The 15,595-nt window shown below is 40.0% G+C and overlaps 1 protein-coding gene across 2 annotated transcripts in view; it reads right to left on the bottom strand.

Moving 5' to 3' along the window:
• The window catches only part of LOC125109150 (interleukin-36 beta-like), a 190,584-nt gene that overhangs the window by 153,970 nt on the left and 21,019 nt on the right, over window positions 1–15,595 (bottom strand). For both annotated transcript variants that reach the window (XM_047745833.1, XM_047745830.1), the window contains one exon: window positions 13,215–13,308. The gene's annotated coding sequence lies outside the window, so the exon portion shown is untranslated. The remainder of the gene's footprint in view (window positions 1–13,214; window positions 13,309–15,595) is intronic.

Genomic DNA, 15,595 nt, shown 5'->3' with positions numbered 1-15,595 from the left:
TATATATATATATATATATATATATATATATATATATAATTATTATATATATATTTATAAAAAATTTTTGTTTCCTTTCTTTTTACCCCCCTTCTTCTCCCCCTGATTTGGGATCTCTTCTGACTTGGTTAGTGTAAATTTTTCTGGGGTCTTTGCCACCCTTTTAGTATTTTATTCTCTCGTTCATATATTCTTATCTGGATAAAATGACAAGGCAGAAAAACTCACCACAAAAAAAAAAAAAAAAAAGAAAAGAAAAAGAAAAAGAGGCAGTACCAAAGACTAGGGACATAATCAACACAGACATTGGTAATATGTCAGATCTAGAGTTCAGAATGATGATTCTCAAGCTGCTAGCTGGGCTCGGAAAAGACACGGAAGATATTAGAGAAACCCTGCCTAGAGAAATAAAAGCCCTTTCTGGAGAAATAAAAAAACTAAAATCTAACCAAGCTGAAATCAAAAAAGCTATAAATGAGGAGCAATAAAAAATGGAGGCTCTTGCTGCTAGGATAAATGAGGCAGAAGAGAGAATTAGTGATATAGAAGACCAAATGATGGAGAAAAAAGAAGCTGAGCAAAAGAGAGACAACTACTGGACTATGAGAGGAGAATTCAAGAGATAAGCAATACCATAAGACAAAACAATATTAGAAAAATTGGGATCCCAAGAAGAAAGAGAGAGAAGGCAAAAGGTATACTGGAGCGAATTATAGTAGCGAATTTCCCTAATATGGCAATGAGAACAAGCATCAAAGTCCAGGAGCCACAGAAAACTCCCCTCAAAATCAATAAAAATAGGTCCACACCCCATCATCTAATAGTAAAACTTACAAGTCTTATTGACAAAGAGAAAATCCTGAAAGCAGCTCGGGACAAGAAGTCTGTAACATACAATGGTAAAAATATTAGATTGGCAGCAGACTTATCCACAGAGACCTAGCAGGCCAGAAAGAACTGGCATGATATATTCAGAGCACTAAATGAGAAAAATATACAGCCAAGAATACTATATCCAGCTAGGCTATCACTGAAAATAGAAGGAGAGATAAGAAGCTTCCAGGACAAACAAAAATTAAATAATTTGCAAACACCAAACCAGCCCTACAAGAAATATTGAAAGAGGTCCTCTAAGCAAAGAGAGAGCCTAAAAGTAGTAGACCAGAAAGGAACAGAGACAATATACAGTAACATTAACCTTATAAGCAATACAATGGCACTAAATTCATATCTCTCAATAGTTACCCTGAATGTAAATGGGCTAAATGCCCCAATCAAAAGACACAGGGTATCAGAATGGATAAAAAAACAAAACCCATCAATATGCTGTCTACAAGAAACTCATTTTAGACCCAAAGACACCTCCAGATTTAAAGTGAGGGTGTGGAAACATGGAAAACAATTTACCATGCTAATGGACATCAAAGAAAGCTGGGATGGCAATCCTTACATCAGATAAATTAGATTTTAAGCCAAAGACTATAATAAGAGATGAGAAAGGGCATTATATCATACTCAAAGGGTCTGTCCAACAAGATGATCTAACAATTTTAAATATCTATGCCCCTAACATGGGAGCAGCCAATTACATAAACCAATTAATAACAAAATCAAAGAAGCACATTGACAATAATACAATAATAATAGGAGACTTTTATACCTCCCTCACTGAAATGGACCGATCAACCAAGCAAAAGATCAACAAGGAAATAACTGGACCAGATGGACATCACAGATATCTTCAGAACATTCCATCCCAAAGCAACAGAATACACATTCTTCTCTAGCGCATATTGAACATTCTCCAGAATAGATCACATCCTGGGTCACAAATCAGCTCTCAACCAGTACCAAAAGATTGGGATTATTCCCTGCATATTTTCAGACCACAATGCTCTGAAGCTAGAACTCAATCACAAAAGGAAAGTCGGAAAGAACTCAAATACATGGAGGCTAAAGAGTATCCTACTAAAGAATGAATAGGTCAACCAGGAAATTAAAGAAGAATTGAAACAATTCATGGAAACAAATGATAATGAAAACACAACTGCTCAAAATATGTGGGACACAGCAAAGGTGGTCCTGAGAGGAAAGTATATAGCCATACGAGCCTTTCTCAAGAAACAAGAAAGTTCTCAATTATGCAACTTAACCCTACACCTAAAGGAGCTGGAGAAAGAACAGCAAAGAAAGCCTAAACCCAGAAGGAGAGGAGAAATAACAAATATCAGAGCAGAAATCAATGAAATAGAAACCAAAAGAGAACAGTAGAACAAATCAATGAAACTAAGAGCTTGTTCTTTGAAAGAATTAATAAGATCGATAAACCCCTGGCCAGACTTATCAAAAAGAAAAGAGAAAGGACCCAAATAAATAAATTCATGAATGAAAGAGGAGAGGTCACAACCAACACAAAAGAAATACAAACAATTATAAGAACATATGAGCAACTATATGCCAGCAAATTTGACTATCTGGAAAAAAAGGATGCATTCCTAGAGACATGTAAACTACCAAAACTGAACCAGGAAGAACTAGAAAACCTGAACAGACCCATAACCAATAAGGAGATTGAAGCAGTCATCAAAAAATCTCCCAACAAAAAAGAGCCCAGGGCCAGATGGCTTCCCAGGGGAATTCTACCAAACATTAAAGAAGAATTAATGCCTATTCTCCTGAAACTGTTCCCAAAAAATAGAAAGGAAAGGAAAACTTCCAAACTCATTTTATGAGGCCAGCATTACCTTGATCCCAAAATCATCAAAGACCCATCAAAAAAGAGAATTACAGACCAATATCCTTGATGAACATAGATGCGAAAATTCTCACCAAAATATTAGCCAATAGGATCCAACAGTACATTAAAAGGATTATTCACCACGACCAAGTGGGATTTATTCCTGGGCTGCAAGGTTGGTTCAACATCCGCAAATCAATCAATGTGATACAACACATTAATAAAAGAAAAAACAAGAACCATATGATACTCTCAATAGATGCCGAAAAAGCATTTGACAAAGTACAGCATCCCTTCCTGATCAAAACTCTTCAAAGTGTAGGGATAAAGGGCACATACCTCAATATCATCAAAGCCATCTATGAAAAACCCACAGCAAATATCATTCTCAATGGGGAAAAATGGAGAGCTTTTCCCCTAAGGTCAGGAACATGGCAGGGCTGTCCATTATCACCACTGCTATTCAACATAGTACTAGAAGTCCTGGCCTCAGCAATCAGATAGCAAAAAGAAATTAAAGGGATCTGAATCAGCAAAGATGTCAAACTATCACTCTTTGCAGATGATATGATACTATATGTGGAAAACCCAAAAGACTCCACTCCAAAACTGCTAGAACTTGTACAGGAATTCAGTGAAGTGTCAGGATATAAAATCAATGCACAGAAATCAGTTGCATTTCTATACACCAACAACAAGACAGAAGAAAGAGAAATTAAGGAGTTGATCCCATTTACAATTGCACTCAAAACCATAAGATATCTAGGAATAAACCTAACCAAAGAGGCAAAGAATCTGTACTTAGAAAACTATAAAGTACTCTCGAAAGAAATTGAGGAAGAAAACAAAGAAATGGAAAAACGTTCCATGCTCATGGATTGGAAGAACAAATATTGTGAAAATGTCTATGCTACCTAAAGCAAGCTGGTGCAACCACTCTGGAAACAACATAGAGGTTCCTCAAAAAGTTGAAAATAGAGCTACCCTATGACCCAGCAATCACACTACTGGGTATTTACCCTAAAGATACAAATGTAGTAATCTGAAGGGGCACATGCACCCGAGTGTTTATAGCAGCAATGTCCACAATAGCCAAACTACGGAAAGAGCCTAGATGTCCATCAACAGATGAATGGATAAAGAAGATGTGGTATATATATACAGTGGAATACTATGCAGCCATCAAAAGAAACAAAATCTTGCCATTTGCAATGATGTGGATAGAACTAGAGGGTATTATGCTGAGCAAAATAAGTCAATCAGAGAAAGGCAATTATCATATGATCTCCCTGATATGAGGAATTTGAGAGGCAGAATGGGGGCTTTAGGGGGTAGGTTTGGGGGTAGGGAAGGAAAAAAATGAAACAAGATGGGATCGGGAGGGAGACAAACCATAAGAGACTCTTAATCTCACAAAACAAACTGAGGGTTGCTGGGGGAGCGGGGTATGGGGAGGGTGATTGGGTTATGGACACTGGGGAGGGTATGTGATATGGAGAGCACTGTGAAGTGTGTTTAAGTCTGACAATTCACAGACCTGCACCCCCTGGGGCAAATAATACATTATATATTAATAAAAATGATTTTAAAAAAACGTTAAGCAAATCTCTCAGAAAGTAATGCAAAAGGATAAAGACAGAATAGAATCAATAAGAATATTAGAGGACAGGTCCAGGAAACTCTGAAGTCAAAAACAAGAGATTCCAGAGAAAAGGAAAGATAGAAAAAACTGAGAGAAAAGGCACTTGATCAAATAATTCATAAAATTTTCAGAACTTGAAAAACAAGTGTTTCCAGATGGTAATATTCCCATTGAGTATCTAGCATAATGAATGAAAAAACACCCACCCTATGAGATTTCAGAACACTGGAGATAAAGAGATAATCCTACAATATTCCAGATAGAAAGCAACAGTCACATGGAAATAATTGAGCATTTGAATGGCATAAGACTTCTCAGAAGCAATATTGGAGACTAGAAGAAAATGGAGCAATGCCTTCAAAATCCTAAAGGAAATCTAATTTCAGCCTAGAATTATTATCCAACCAAACATTAGCCTGTCTCTGTGTGGGTGTGTATGCACACATATGTGCCCATGCACACACATATGAAGCAAATATGACAAAACACTGACTCTTGGTTTAGGAAGATGGCTATGCAGATGTTCATTGTGCCATTCTTTAGATCTATATGGATGTTTGAAAATTTTCATGATGAGAACTGATGAGGAACACAATTTCACACCTAATTCAAAGTTTCTTGCCTTCCCCTGTTCAGCCTAATCTACAGCTCTGGGAAGGGAAAAATAACTATTTCTTCACTCTTTCCTCCTTCCCCTCCATTGTCTGCCCTTTCTCCCCTGACTTGGAACCTAGGAAGAGGCAGTGGGAACGGGGGAAAGTCTTCCATCCCTGGTGTTTGCCAGAGAAACCAAACCTCCCCATAGAGTGGGAGTACCCTAGGTGGTACTGGTGCTTGCATACAACTTGTCCAAGCAGGTCCGATGAGAGGGTGGGGCGAGCATCAGGAAGTCATTCACTGACATGAATGTATGCAGGGGTGGGAGAACCTGCAGAGGAATCAGCCCTGAGAAAACAGCATGGCATCCTTCTTTAGTAGATGCTTTTGCTCAGGCAGAGGAAATCATGGAGAAAGGGGCTTATAGGAGTTATTTCACCAGATTCTGTGAGCTACAGATGTAAAAGCACCCAGGACACAGAGGTAAGCAGTGAATGTGTTCTTTACTCTTTAGCACAATGCAGATATCTTCAATACTTGTATACATACACAGCCCCTCTGGGAGAGACAGGCCTCTGGTGTGGACACCAGCCTTCTCTGTTGGTCCCAGCACCAAGCTAGTCCTGTGCTCTCTCAGCATCACAGGCTGCTCTCACCAACAGCAGGGGTGGTACCTGTGGGAACTGGAGCTGCCAGACTGATTTATATGTGAGATAGCATCAAAGGACTCTAAGATAAGCAAGGTAAGATTTGCAGGGTGAGCCTCCAAGTTCCTGGTCAGAAGGGAACAGGAGCTAAGGAAGCTTGAATGAACTATTACTACAATTCCTTTATACCCAGACAGTTGTGAGGCCTAAGAGTCTTTGTTTTGTTTTTCTATGAATAATCTCTTAACAAAAAAAAAACTGCACAAATTGAAGGTATACAATTTGATCATTGTGACATAGGCATACACCAGTGAAACTATCATCACACTCATGATAATGAACGTACACATTACCCCCAAAAGTTTCCTCAAAAAAAAAGTTTCTTCATATCCCTGTATAACCTTCCCTCCTCCTCCCTGCACCCCAACACAAGACAACTCCCGAAGCTTTCTGTCCCACAAATGAGTTTGCATTTTCTAGAACTTTATGAAATCATATAGAATGTAGTCTTTCATGCCTGGCTTCTTTCAGCATAATTATTTTGAGATTCATCCATATTGTTGTATGTATCATTAGTTCATTCCTTTTCGTTGCTGAATAATATTCCATTGTATGAATGTACCATACTTTGTTTATTCATTCACTTGATGATGACATTGCATTGTTTCCATTTTTAGTAATGACAAATAATGTTGCTGTGAATATTCCTGTAGGAATACTGGTAGAAACCCATGCTTTTATTCCATGAGGGTAAATAAAAACCTGGCAGTAGAAGGGCTAGATCATATGGTAGATACATGTTTGACTTTTTATGAACCTGTCAAATTGTTCCCCAAAGTGTTTGTACCATTTTGCATTCCCATCAGCAGTGTATAATAGTCCTATTTCTCCTCCATCACCATCAACACTTGGTAGGGTCAGTGTTTTTCTTTTTAGACATTCTGATATGTGATAATAAGGCCCAGAGAGTCTAGGGTTACATTGGTATCTTCTTCAGCACCCAGCACAATGCCGGTCATAGAGAAAATACTTGTTGCTTGATTGATGAGTCTTTTTACAGTAAATAGAATTAGTTACAAGCTGGTTTGGCCTGGTCTTGGCTCTGGAGATAAGGTTGTGACAAAGTTGCTGAGGATTTAAAAAAAGAAAAATCTGGTTCACCACTGCTCCACTGGAGATCAACTAAGACCCAATCCATGAGAAGTAGAAAAGCCAAACCACACTGCCTTTACACCAAAGTATTTGAAAGTCTACCATATTTCAGGAGGGCCCTGGATACACGGACCCTACACTGCTCAGAGTAACTAGCTCAATGAGAGGTCTAAGAAGCAAGCAATGTGAGGAGCAGTTAGAGAAGGCTTAGGGGAGCATATAAAAGATATCACATTCCTGAGATGCTCTCCTGCAGTATCAGAACATCTATGCATCTTTGAGAGCATATTTTGAATAAACAGAAGGGACCCAGTGTAGCTCATAGCTTTTGGTCCACCAGAGGAAGAACATTCTAATGACAGAGATTTCCAGCTGTAGAGTGGGCTGCTTCACAAAGATACAAGTGTCTCATTTCTCAAATCACCCTCATTTTTGCAGGAACACAACAGAAGTTACTCCTACCCTGAGGAAGAGAAAGGACTAGGAAAACAGCACCCAAATTCTAAAAGGTAGAAGGTCAGGCACATATTAGGAGTTTTCTAAAGTCTTCAATTGATGAAAAAGAATGAGTGAGGACAGAAAATGCTAAATTAGACGTAAGAGAGAATGTACTGAAGCAATCCCAGTGGATGGTGATAAAGTAATGAGTCCCAGAGTCTGGCTCAATTAGAGTGGTGAGAGTTGGGTTGGAAGATTTCCCAGAATATTAAGTAACACTTTGCATGAGGCCAGTTCAGCTGGGAAGAGATAAACTTTGGAAGAACTTTATATAAGGGTCTACTACCCAAAAAGCCACCAAGTTATCCAATATAAAGAGAAGCTCACCTCCCAATCTGCCAACTTAAGAAGTCCAGAAGAAGTCAGAAGTCCAATTCCTAAGAACTGAAGGCCAAAGGAAGATCACTTTATAAAATTTCCTTTTTTTTTAAAGATTTTATTTATTTGTCAGAGAGAGAAAGAGAGGACAAGCAGGAGGAGCAGCAGGCAGAGGGAAAAGCAGACTGAGTGGGAACTGAGCAGGGAACCCAATGCTGGACTCGATCCCAGGATCCTGGGATCATGACCTGAGGCGAAGGCAGACACTTAACTGACGGAGCCACCCAGGTGTCTCTCTTTATAAAATTTTCATAGAAAATTGGGAAAGACATTTTTTAATGTTTTAAATGTTTTTTAATGTTTTGCAACATGTTTTAAATGTTGCAACTGAGGAAGAGGTGGAACTAGGAAAACAGCACCCAAATTCTAGTCTATGGTCAGACACATACTAAGAGTTTTCTAAAGACTTCATTTAATGAAACTGAAGAGTGAGGACAGAAAATGCTAAATTAGACTTTAATGGAGAATGACAAAAGTAGTATGTGTTTGTTGTAGAAATTTTTTAAAATAAAATTAAAATAAGAAAATTAAAAACATCTGTGACCCCACTACCAAAATATTTCTATCATTGACATACTGGTAGATATAGAGTCAGCCTTTTTGTATTTATAAAATGGAATCATAATACAGATACTCCTCAGTAACCGAAATGCAGACCAAAATGGAAAAATACATATTTACTTCATTTGTGTCTATCAGTTTACATTATTATTTTATGAAGAGCTCTTTTTTTTTTTAAAGATTTTATTTGACAGAGAGAGATCACAAGTAGAGAGAGAGAGAGAGAGAGGAGGAAGCAGGCTCCCTGCCTAGCAGAGAGCCTGATGTGGGACTCAATCCCAGGACCCTGAGATCATGACCTGAGCTGAAGGCAGAGGCTTAACCCACTGAGCCACCCAGGCAGCCCCTATGAAGAGCTCTTAAAAGCTAACAATAAAAGCTGAACTCCTTCAATAAAAAAGGTAAAAGTCATTAACAGGAAATTAATGAAATGTTTTTAAAGCGAAAATAGCCAGCACTGGTCAAAGTGTGGGAAAGTAGGCACTTTCATACAAGGCTGGTAGGAGCATAAAGGGACACAGCCTTCCTGGAGGGCAATTTGGCAATAGAGTGCCATAAACCGTTGGACCCTGAATTCCACTTTTAGAAATTTATCCTAAGCGGGGCGCCTGGGTGGCTCAGTGGGTTAAAGCCTCTGCCTTCAGCTCAGGTCATGATCCCAGGGTCCTGGGATCAAGCCCCGCATCGGGCTCTCTGCTCCGCAGGGAGCCTGCTTCCTCCTTTCTCTCTCTGCCTGCCTCTCTGCCTACTTGTGATCTCTGTCTGTCAAATAAATAAATAAAATCTTAAAAAAAAAAAAAAAAGAAATTTATCCTAAGGAAATTTCTCTCCAGGATTAGATAAATTTGCCTCTATTTTCTTTTGTTCATTTTATGATGTCACTTTTCTTTATGTTTAAGCCTTTTATCTATTTGGAATTTAAATTTGTATGAAGTAGAGAACGTAACTTTTTAATTTTTTCTTTTTCTAAATGGCTTATTGGTTCCCAAACACTACTTACGAATCAATCCACACTTTCCCCCTCTGATTTTAAATACTGGAGTTTGACTTTAAAATGTAATCTGCTCTGTCTCAGACAACATTTGAGGAAATCCTGTTCCCTCCCTCAATCTATGAGAGGATGAATACACGTCACTTCCCTCTTTTTACTTTGTTTCTAAGAATTTCTTCTTTCCAAACTCTGCAAGGCCACTATAAAAATTTCCAGGGCCTGAGGAGAAAGCAGAACTAACTAATATGGGGAAATCTAGGAAATGCTTACCTATTCAGTTCAGTCTATCCTATATGATGACTCAAACTCTCTACAGCCTAAATCATCATTTTCCTCCCCAAACTATTTCCTCCTCCAGAGTTCTTTATCATCTTGATGTCATCCTAGGGTCCCTCTTTCTACTCTCCTGCACACCCAGGACATATCGCATCAGTTCTTCCTTCCCTGCATGGGCCTTTCAGGTCCATTTCCACTGTAGCGTCACATGTCTGTTTCCCTCAGCCCTGGCTCTCCTGCCTTTCACCAGGAGCAGCAGACCAATCTCGTGGTTTCACTCACTTCCTGGCCTAATCCATTAAACTCACCACAGTGAGACTCCTGCATCACATCATTGCTCTGCTCGAAACACTCCAGGTGTTCCTCATTGCTCATAAATGAAAGTCCAGACATTAGACTAGGCAAGGCCCACTACAATTTGGTCCTACCCCACCTACCTCTCCAATCTTTTCTCCTTATTCTGACACAGCACTCTGTCTCTTAAATACTCTGTCAAATGTTTCTTTCCTCTTCTATCTCTAGTCTGAACTGGATTTAAGGGTGTTTATTCAAGGGGCACAGGGTGGCATAGTCAAGTAAGTGTCCGACTCTTGGTTTCAGCTCAAGTCATGATCTCAGGGTCATGGGAACAAGAGCCCTGCCAGGCTCTGCACTCAGCACAGAGTCTGCTTAAGACTCTTTCTCCCTCTCCCTCTGCCCCTCCTCCTCCAAAATAAAAAAATATATATTTTTTAAAGGATATTTATTCAAGTATTGAATAAAGTGTTATACTGCCCAGTCTTAATTTTTAAAATTTTAAATTTCATTGCACCTTAATGCCCATGTATTTGCTTTTCTCCATGGATCAGAAGCCCAGGCCCAAAGTAAAGCCCTGCTTTTTCCAAGCTCTTCTTTTAAAAGATATAAATTTGTGGGGTGCCTGGGTGGCTCAGTGCTTAAGCCTCTGCCTTTGGCTCAGGTCATGATCCCAGGGTCCTGGGATCGAGCCCCACATCCCGCTCTCTGCTCAGCAGGGAGCTGCTTCCTCCTCTCTCTCTCTCTCTCTCTCTCTCTCTCTGCCTGACTCTCTGCCTACTTGTGATCTCGGTCTGTCAAATAAATAAAATAATTAAAAAAAAATAAAATAAGATAAAAGACATAAATATGTCTGTAAGTTGTACCATATTAGGTCCTGGAAATTTTACATCAAATCGTTTACCAGATCACTTTCCTCCAAGTCAAGAAAGATCTGGGAACAGAATAGGACACTGGTGACTGAAAAGAAAGTGCTGAAACAAGGTCAGAAGAAGCTAGAAGGAGCAACAAGGCATGCCACATGAGAGCCCACCATGATGCAACTGCACTGGAAAGGGTGTGACACACCAACTGCATCTCCATGCGGATGGACGAGGCAGTCAGCTCTCCACTCCCAGGACACCACATTCTACGTTTCCTCCTGACAAGCAGGGCTTCTGCTTCCCAGTTGCCCTGACTGCCATCCCTGGATGCACAGCTCTGACTGGTGGGGTGCCTCACCTCCACAACCCTCTCCTGGGCCTCATGCCCACTGCCAAGACTCCATGCCTTAGCCTGTTGACTCTTCCAAGCTTCAAATCCATGCATGCAACTCCCATGGGATTTGCTTCATGGGATCCTCCACTCCACTTTGTCCAATTCTGCGAGCATTTCTCTCAGAATATGGTACTTCGGTATTCCTGACTGCTGCTTCCAGAATATGTACAACTCAAATATCTCATCTGTCTAAGGGACTGCACTTTTTGTTGAGTTGTCTATCTTCCTCATGCCCTACTTCTAACCAATCACCAAATCATGATGATTTGAAACTTCTAATAATTCAAATGCATCCACTTCTCTCCATCTCCACGGCCATCACACAAGTCCAAAGCCATGATCATTTCTCACCCAGACAATTCATTAACCTTCTCCCCACTGTCTCTCCTCTTTAGAATCCAGACAGATCTTTTAAAAACACAAAACTAATTTGCCAATCGCTTGCTTAACACACTTCAAACTACCTTCAGGATATATCCAGTGTCCTTAACCTGTTTACAGGGTTGCCCATGACCTGGCCATGTCCACCTCTTCAGCCGTATTTCCTGCCACTTTGCTCTTCAGTCCCTGGGCTTCTGCCACCCTGGCCCTTTTCAGTTTCAGAAGGACACCAAAGTCCTTCTAGCTTTCAGGCCTATGCACCTGCTGTTCCCACTGCCTGAGACACTAACCTCTTTTCTCACATCTACCCACACCTTCATCTGGATAAATATTACCCTTCCCATCCATGATGCTGCTTCTCAGAGAGACTTTCCATGACCTTTCAGACTAGATTAGGTTTTCCTCTCTCCCCCCTCCCACTTCCCTTGCATATATCTCCAGAGCATCTCACACTACCACTTTCTTCAAAATTGCAACTATGATCATGCGTGCCTCTCCACCAGCAGAGATACAACTTGCATTCTACTTAGAATTCCTTTAACTATAACCTGATTTTTGGTTAGCCACATTGGAAATTCCCTGCAGCTAATCTATGTTTTCCATTCTGTGTCAAGGAAGGGCCTGGACTAGAGGAGTAAAGAAAGCTCTAATTCCATGGATGGGGGAGTACAGGATAAATCCCAAAGGGATCACAGCCTGAGCAAAGGTATAGAATCAGGAGAACATTGGACATTTGGAAAGAAAGGAAAGGAAACTAACACTGAACTAAACACTCTCACAAACACAATCTCATTTAATCCTTCCAAAACCCTATGAAGTAAGAATAACTAGCCAGTTTATAGATGAGGCAACCAAAGCCTTCTTTTATTCTGTTTGCACTGTAGTCATCTGCGCAGATCTTCCCCACAAGTTAAAAGTTTATTAAGGGCAAGTGGAATTCTTTGCCACCTCTTTTCCCCATGGCCTCTGATACAACGCCTCACTATGAAGCAGACTGCTAAGCTGGCTTCAGGAAGGTTTTATGCAACTCTGCTCTGTGGGAACTCCTGCTCTCCTCTGCCCCCAAGTCCTGCTCCTGAGTCTAGGCTCTTTCAGTCTGCTCTTCTCTCCCAGGGGAGCTAGAGTGCCTTTGAGCAACCTTGAAGGGGATATAATGACCTAAGAGGAACTGCACTAAGATTCCATGGACAGCAGAGTGCAGAAAAGAGAAAGTAAGATCACATTTCTTCCTTGGATATTCATCTTTTTAAATCAAAATACTGCAAAACTTGTCTAGACTTTCTGATTCAGGAACTTAAACTCCCTTTTCTTAAGGGTGATCAAGGCTCCAGATGACCCTTCATCTGTATCATGCCTGAGTCATCATCAGTGGAGTAAAATTATCATTTCCTTTCAATTTATCAGCAACTGTTACATACTTCTATACTAGAAATGGAACTTGTTTCTATTTATACCCAGAGTGACAAATCAAAGTGGCCACCGGAGTAATGAAAAAGCATGTATCTATTTGTAAAGCAACTATACATGTGACAGAAAAAAAGATTCTACAAAAGAATAGTAAGGAATGAATCCAGAATGGATCTTCAGTAACCAAACAACACTTCAAGAGTGTAGAGGTACCATGAAGCCAATGTGATTATGTTCAGGGTAGTCATAAAGTGTGGAATGAAGAGCCATGGCTGCAAAAGTCCCTGTAGTCATCCAGTCCAACCTCTTGCCTTTGTAAAGAAGGAAAACTCTGAGATGTGTAGAAATGTAGGTCACACAACTGGTTAGGGTCAAAGTCAGATCCAAGTCTCTTACCTTTCCAACCACACTGTGTGCCACACCTGCCATTCCCTGCCCTGTGCCAAAAGTTGCTCTAATCAGGGGTCCATCCTCCCCAGCAGCCAGGAATCTATACCAAAAGGAGGGAGAAGAGAACCATGCACTGGGCATAAGACCTTTGTTATTAATTACTTTCATGCATAAGTCAGCTTCACATCAGAGCGGATGCTTCTATTGATATTTATTTTTTAAAAAAGTTGTTTTTTTTTAAAGATTTTATTTATTTATTTGACAGACAGAGATCACAAGTAGACAGAGAGGCAGGCAGAGAGAGAGAGGGAAGCAGGCTCCCTGCCGAGCAGAGAACCCAATGCGGGACTCGATCCCAGGACCCTGAGATCATGACCTGAGCCAAAGGCAGCGGCTTAACCCACTGAGCCACCCAGGCGCCCCAAAAAAAAAAGTTTTGAAAAACTATAAAGTACCATATAAATGTTAGATGTTTAATATAATTATTATATGATTTCTATCTGGGATGTTAACTCAACAGTTTATTATTGCCCTTTTAATTTCAGAGCTGTTACATCTTTACGTCTGGACCCAGAATTTGGTCAAAATGAAAGCATCTGATTGGGCTCTTGATTCACGTTACTTGAAAATTCATCTTTCAGAGAGTAGAGAATGTGGAAAGAGGAATACTCATCTAGACACAATTCTGTCCAAGAAGGAATTATGTGAAAAAGGAATTTTGAGATAAAGTGATGTGACCTTGGAGTTTGTGATGGAGAAGGGAAAGATAGTTATACATAGTAGTAGTCAGAATAGGTTAGGTTATATCAGAGTAACAAACTCTGAAATCTCAGTGACTTCACACAATTAAAGATTTGTTTCTCACTCATGCAAAGTCAAACAAGGTTGTTCTAGTCTCATACATTTGCAACCACACCTCATCCATTTGCAGCCACACCATCTGGAAGACGACTTCCAAAGTTGCTGCACCAGTCAAAATTAAAGATGATGGAAGTACACACGGGCCCTTGATTGCATAAGCCTAGAAGTCTAACAAATCATGTCTCATTTCCTGTTCACAATGCTTTAGCCAGAAAAAACCATGGGTCCTTAATCCAACTCTGCAAGGGAGACTAGGAAATGAAGACAGATATTTATCAAGTAATCCCACAAATGGATATTTGGTAAGGAGAGTCCACCACGTATACATTCCCCAGATTTCAGGAAAGTAAATATTGAAATGTTCAGAGTATCTCATTTGTATAAAAACAATTCTATATATGCCTTGAAAAAGGAAAGAATGAAAGAAAATACACCAAAATAGTAATAATGAATACCTCTAGTTATTTGTTTGTGGGCTTTATTTTCTTTTTATATTTATTATATTTCCCTAGCAATACTTAATAATCATGGTTTAGAATCCAGAAAAGTAATCCAAGTTTTTTTTTTAATTGTGAAACAAGTTAAGACCAGAAACAACTCTGACTCCATAAAGAAAATGAGTCAAAAGAAAAGGGAATTTCTTTAAAATGCACTTCTGATTAGGTAATCACAATTAGACAGCAAGAAGAAAAGTGCGAGACAGGCACGGACATGACTGTGGTCACACAGAAGCTCTCTGACGAACTCTGATTTTTAAGTGCATCTGTGAAAGACAGTGTGCCAAGGGAGAAGGCAACGAGAGGGCACAGCCCTATGAACGACCATCCCAAAGGAGAGAGAAAGGAAACTTAGAGCCAAAAAAAGCACATAAATTAGGGCAGAAATAAGCTAAGGCAAAGAGAAGGAATCACAGCTAACCGGGGATTTGGTGGCTCAACATGAAGGTGTCCCTTCCCACTACAGGCTTCTGCCAACTTGAATTTCTCTATCTACTCTAAGCCACAGCCATCCCTCTGATGAGTTCCCAGAGCATTTGCCTAAAATTTACCCAAAGCTGAATGGGTAAAGACCTTGGTGAGCTCTACACAGGGTCTTCATTGTCTAGCACTTGCCTCCCTCATCATCCTCACCTGCCACTCCATTGGCCCTGCCTCTCTGAACTCTAGCTTCCAATGCCCTACTTTTACTTATTTGATCCCCACAGCCTTTGCTTATCCTGGAATGCTCCCTCCTCCTTCCCCATTGAACTACCCACTCCCAGTCTAAGACTAGCGTCTTTGTTCATGCCTTTACTAAACTTATCTTTGTTTGTTTATCTGCTTATTTTACGGGATTATTGTTGAATGTCTTCACTGTCAGCCTCCACGAAAGCAAGAACAATGGCTGATTGTGCTCCCTGAATGGGGTTTCGTTCTTTTTAGCCCCTTTTTAATTTATAAATGAGAATTCATGGGAGACATTGTTTTTCCACCTTATCCCTCTTTGCTAAGGAGCCAGTGTCACTGGGTAGTATGGTATTTTGAACC

Source organism: Lutra lutra, chromosome 9 (genome assembly GCF_902655055.1).
Source record: "Lutra lutra chromosome 9, mLutLut1.2, whole genome shotgun sequence".
NCBI classification, from domain to species: domain Eukaryota; kingdom Metazoa; phylum Chordata; class Mammalia; order Carnivora; family Mustelidae; genus Lutra; species Lutra lutra.
This window is presented reverse-complemented; position numbering and strand designations above follow the sequence as displayed.